Raw genomic sequence first — 6,368 nt, forward strand, 5'->3', positions numbered from 1 at the left:
CCTGTTTGTTTCCTCTCCACCTATCCTCTCCTCTACCCTCTTCTATCCGCCTCCCACTCTCTCCCTATTTATTTCAAAACCCCCTTCCCCTCCCCCTTTTCTGATGAAGGGTCTAGGCCCGAAACGTCAGCCTCTCTGCTCCTATGATGCTGCTTGGCCTGCTGTGTTCATCCAGCCCTGCACCTTGTTGTCTCGGATTCTCCAGCATCTGCAGTTCCTACTATCTACTGCTGAAACCCTAACCACATTTCTGTTACCTCTTTCCATACATGCTTACAATGGGTTATATCTCAAATTTCATCAGGATAAAGATCATCAATGTTAAATGCTAACACTGTCGTGCTCTTCACAAATGCTGCTTAATCTACTGAATATTTCTATTTTCTAAGTACTGGATTCTAAAAGAGTGTTACTTAGTAGAAACAAATTATTTTTGCAATAAACCACCAAGTTAAGTGCTTTCTTAACAAAAAAAACTAATAAATTAATCCTGGAAGCAAAATGTAATTAACTTCTAGCATGTTGCAAAGTATTTAAATTAAAGGGGCTGCCAGCAGATTTCTCAGAGAAAATTGCAAAAGCTAATGTTCAAGAAAACATGAAGACTTCATTCTATAGAAATTGGTACTAACTTTCCAATTCCTATTTTCTTATAATACTATTTGAAATTAGTATTGAAGACAATGAAAGCAACTTAAAAATCAAGTATTCAACTTCAAAATTTTTTAATGCAAATGCAGGATAGCTGTAAGCCATCACCAGAGATAAGTCAGACACATTTCCAGGGTTTCCTTTAAATATTGGAATACTAAGGATCACCTAACGTACTTTACAAACTGCAGTTATGTTGCTAAAAAAAAGGAAAACAAAGGCAAATTTGCATAATGTAATGCTATCACATGTAATCCACATGCTGTTGGCTGGACACTGGTTGCGATACACAACGACACCAACAGTTTAATTTCAATTCTCACACTGGCTGGGGTTACCATAAGGACCCTCCTTCGCAACCTTTCCTCTCGCCTGAGGCATGGTGATCCTCAGGTTAAACCACCACCAGTCTGTCTCTAATGAGCGCGCATCTGGAAGAAATCATAGAATTTCACAGAATCCCTACAGTCTGGAAACAAGCCCTTTGGCCCAACAGGTCCACACCAACCCTCATAGCATCCCACCCAGACCCATCCCGCTTAACCCACACAGACATGGGGAGAATGTGCAAACTTCACACAGACAGTCGCCCGAGGGTGGAATCAAACCTGGGTCCCTGGTGCTGTGAGACAACAATGCTAACCACTGAGCCACCGTGCCGCCTGTGCAGCTAAATGGTTCTCTGGAACTATTGCAACTTTACCTTCTACCTTTACCATATTTTGTCTATTGTTATAGAACTGTATACTCTCTACCAAAAAGATGAACAAAGAACACTAAAATTTCAAACAAAACTGTTCATGGTGGAGAGATAGATATGTGCTGGTTTAAATAGGCAGACTGCCTAAACTCCAGGTGCCCTGGTCCCGATGGATTAAAACAGCTCATGTGCCTGGCACCCAAACGTTAACAGTTCCTAAGTAAGCGCACAGAACTAGAACGTTTCTGGATCAGCAACCTCACTAAACATTAAGGCACTCCTTAAAGACACAGAGACAGGCAATCCCTTGTGAGTTTACATTTCACTTCACAAAAGGTGTTTGGCTGTTACTCAATGTATGTCTTACTCATTCTGTGTTAACTTTAATCTTGATGTGGAGGTCTGGGTATTGGATTGGGGTGGACAAGGTCAGAAATCAGACAACAGCAAGTTTTGGTCCAACAGATTTATTTGACGAAGGGGCATTACTCCGAAAGCTTGTGATTTCAAATAAACCTGTGTTGTCTGATTTCTGAAATTTAATCTCACCTACAATACAAAAGGAGGGTAATTACACTTCAAAATTACTTTACTGATGGTAAAGCAGGATTTGGAATGCTTACTTTCTGCTGCCATGTTATCCTCTGAAGTTTTTGTGGTTTGTGCAAATTTTATTAAATGAATAGTGACAGTACTAGGTTGTTTGATCACCAAATGCCTATTTTCTTATAAAAGACCATGCCTTCTCAGAAGGGATTTTTTTTGGCATAAGTTGATAAAATATTTTATTGTACAGCCCACAGCAGCTGTTATTTTTATTGTAAAGGAAATCAAATCACCAAAAAAGTCTATATACCTGAATTTAAGCTTCATGCATGGCAAAAAAAAAACAAGAATCAGACTAAATCTGCAAAAGAATGTAGATTTTGCTGATAGTTGGATGGATGATTCATAAAGTACCATTAGATTCAGCCTTGAAACAGCTTAGAAAAGGGGGATTTCAGAAGTGATCCAAAACTCAATACTGTCGGCGGGACTTATTGAACCAACACTCGAGAATCAAGAAAATCACTAGATGTGCAGTGCATACAATATTGGCATCAAGCTTTGAAAACTTCTTGCTGCTTACAAAGCCAAGAATGAATTCTCAATCAGTTTGTTGGATACCATGGACTTCTTTGCTAGCTTGTGACACAAGGGTTTGGTCAGTAAAGATAATGAGCGCAAGGAGATCGTGACCTTGGTGAGTTGTAAAACATTTTGGAATGATGTCTGCAAACAGGACTGATTCCTAATGTTTTTCAGTCTGACTACATTGCGAGTGCTGAACCTTGGCTTGTGGATCATAGTTTGTAAAGTTACTTTGGCAACGCAATTCTGGACAAACCATAATCTAAAAGTGTACTGATACCTATATTTTCTAATGCAAGATTAATACTGCAGCAAACTGCAGTCCAATGCTGTCTGCGGAACACTAACATTAGGACTGCACCATTACAACATTAATAGTGCTCTACACTGATACTACTTTAAAGTGTAACAGATTCTCGCTTCTTTAATTAGCATTTACAGTTGCAGAGTGTATTTATTCAGTTTAACAAAAATCTAAAGAACAGACGTGTCAATATCAATGGTACAACTTACCATTGTACATCTACATACAAACAACATATTTCATAACAGAGGACAAGATTTTGAACACTAAAGACATGAAGTATAGATTCCAAAATACAGTAGTCAATATTGTAACATGATGTAATTATATTTCTTGTTAAATAATTTTGTGAATAAATAAGCAAATATTCCTAGGCACTCTGGCATTTTCATGGAAATCTATTGATACTGCTTTGAAGCTGTTCACTACAGGGCCTGGAATTGAGAACTGCCTTATTGCAAACACTAGGAAACATATTTCTAATAATTCGTCCACTACCAACTAAATTTGAACCAGTGCACCCATGCAGAAGTTTTCTTGGTGGAGTCTCTAATTTGCAAAAAGTTCCAAAGTAATGAAACATAACTCAGAACAACTGCAATGAGGTTCAAAAGCCAAGCAGGTACGTAATTTAAATATGCACATATGTTTAGCACTCATCATAGTTTGCCACTTTTAGATATTCAAATCCCTGGTCGCAAGTCTGACAGGACAAAGGATTTGATTTATATAACACCTTTCATAAAGAATCAAACATTTCAAAGTACTTTACACCTAATGAAGTGGCTTTGAGATGTAATCACTGTTGCAATTGAGGAAGTGTAGCAACCAGTGTACAGCACGATCCCACAAATAGAAACCCGACGATCGCCAGATCATTTTTGTTTTGGGTAGCATTGACTGCAGTGTAAATATTACCTACAACATAGGCTAATTTCACTGTTGTTCTTCAAAATAGTGCCATGGGACCTTTTCTATCCACCTTAGTAGGCAGATGGAGACTCAGTTTAATGTCTCATGCTCAGAACGGCATCATCAATAGCACTCCCTCAGTACTACTTTGGAGGGTCAATTCAGAACAGAATAGAATATCCTTCATGGTCTCATGTACTCCATTATGAAGCACAGGATTACAATGAAAAGTTTTTACAATGGCTGCCTTTAATGGCTCTATCTTAGGTACAAATACCTAGGTACAAATCTTAGACAGTGGAAAAAACACAGTGTTGTTACAGTGTAAAGAAGAATGTAGATTAGTATGAAAGAGTGAAAAAGTCCAGAATGATAGTAAGTGACCATAAGTACTTAAGTTCCAGTCCTTGCCTGCAGCCCCCAGAGCACGAGGCCGTGCTGCCTTCATGTGCCAGCCTCCATCAAGGGCTCGCTCTGCTGCCGCTTTTGATTCTCGTACTCAAGGCCTTCAGTCGGACTTGCCTAGGACCTTGTAACGCAAAGAGGCACGAATGCTACCAACTAAGCCACAATGTGTCTTCCCACTCTGACACCATTTCAAGGTTTGAAAAATTCCCATGGGGAGGTGATGGCCGAGTGGTATTTTCACTGAACTGTTAATCCAGAGACCCAGATAATGTTCTGGGGACTCGGGTGTGCATCCCGCCATGGGATTTGAACTTGATGAATATCTGGAATTAAGAATCTAATGATGACCATGAATCCATTGTCGATTGTTGGAAAAACCCATCTGGTTCATTAATGTCCTTTAGGGAAGGAAACTGTCATCCTTACCTGGTCTGGTAATGTGACTCCAGACCCACAACAAATGTGGTTGACTCTTAACTGCCCTCTAGGCAATTAGGGATGGGCAATAAATGCTGCTTAGCCAGCGACGCCCTCAGCCCATAAAAGAATATAAAAAACACCTACTGCAAGAACTCTGGAATTGGGGAGGGGTGTAAGATTTTTATGCACCCATGTTTTACACTGGCTTGTTTGAAGTAGGAATCAGGCTTTAAAAGATCAGTTAGACCATGCCAATCATTTGCAAAAACAAAAGATTTAAAAGGGGCCTTGTGGTTGCAAACCACAGCTTGGTAAACCCTGATTACACCAATACTGTTTATTCTAAATGTAATTTTCTGTTCAATTTAACATTTGTGACAGTGCTCTAGACTGCACACTATTTTACATATTAACAACATTACAATTACGGTATTTAATAACAGTGCTGCTTTAAAGCATTTTATCAGAATGAGCATCCATAAATTAGAGATACAATGATATACAACGAACATCTGAGTTACTTAACTGACACACTGAGCCGAATGGTGCAATGCCAATCACAATGTCGTCTGTCACGTAGTGTTGGCCACACTCATATGTTTCAAGTATCATGTTAACCCTAGTTTTGTTTTTAAGATGGAAAATAACCAGTTAAATAACTGATTGAGAATAATTTCTAACCAATCTATCAGTGTTCTGTCAAAACTGATTTGAAAGTGGAATACTGCACGTGTTTAAGAAAATACTTTCAGTAAAGCTGAAATGGAATGTTACCAATTCATCGGAGGCTGCATTGACGATGTTACCCAGCATGGTAACAAAATGTCTGTGGAACAACAAACCAGCTCGGCGAGCCAACCAACCTCAACACCCACAACCCAAGCTACAAATCTACTCCAAAACCCTAGTAATGTTACCAATTGTCAAGTCATTACATTACACACGTCTAAAAGGAAACTGTTCTGAAAAACTGTTTTAAAATGCAGACCAGTTAAGAGGTAATGGAAATATTTCAGTTACAATGCACAGGATTATTGTGGATGCTGGAAATGAAATTCAAACAAAAATGGTGAAAATAGTTAAGTAGTGTAGTGGCATATATAGATACCCAAATCTTCCATTATGATAGAAACCTCCGACTCAACTCACATTACTGATGATCAGAGGGAGTCCCAACATGCCTAGATCTGCAGTACTTTAGACTGTCAGTTTTACCCTTCCCAGACTGCTCTGTGATTATGACAGTAGAATCAGATAACCAAACCACGGAGACTTTGATTTTTGTCCTTTAATTACTTATACATTTTTGTAAAATGCACAGAACTTTTCATAATAGGTAGAAAACTAATGTAACATTAAATAAATCAGTTGATGTGTCAAAGCATTCCAACACCACTGGTAACATTTACAACACCCACCATCCTGGCAGTGTTCACTTAACTCTTCTGTCTCAACCTGACACTGCTCATCCCCTTCTGCAACCAAATGATTTTCTGGAATCCTTTGACTTATGACTGGTTGCTGTTGAAAGAAACAACACTACTGAGGAGTGGAAAGGAGAGGGCTGTTGAGCATTCTCAAGGGGTGATGGATGAGGCAGGAGCAAGCAAAAGGGGCAACACATTATCCAGGGGACAGGGGGAAAGGTGAATGTGCCAAGTGTCGTGGAAGAAGTTTCAGCAAAGTCAATGAGAAAGGGTGTTAGGGTGACAGCGATGTTTAAAACAAATGCAAATCAATGAACTGAAGACAAACTTCAAGGGACACATTTTCAGTTCATGACCAGTAACAGGAGCAGGACCAGTAACAGGAGCAGGACCAGGACCAGGACCAGTAACAGGA

This window comes from Rhincodon typus, chromosome 7, assembly GCF_021869965.1.
Source record: "Rhincodon typus isolate 14 chromosome 7, sRhiTyp1.1, whole genome shotgun sequence".
Classification (NCBI taxonomy): domain Eukaryota; kingdom Metazoa; phylum Chordata; class Chondrichthyes; order Orectolobiformes; family Rhincodontidae; genus Rhincodon; species Rhincodon typus.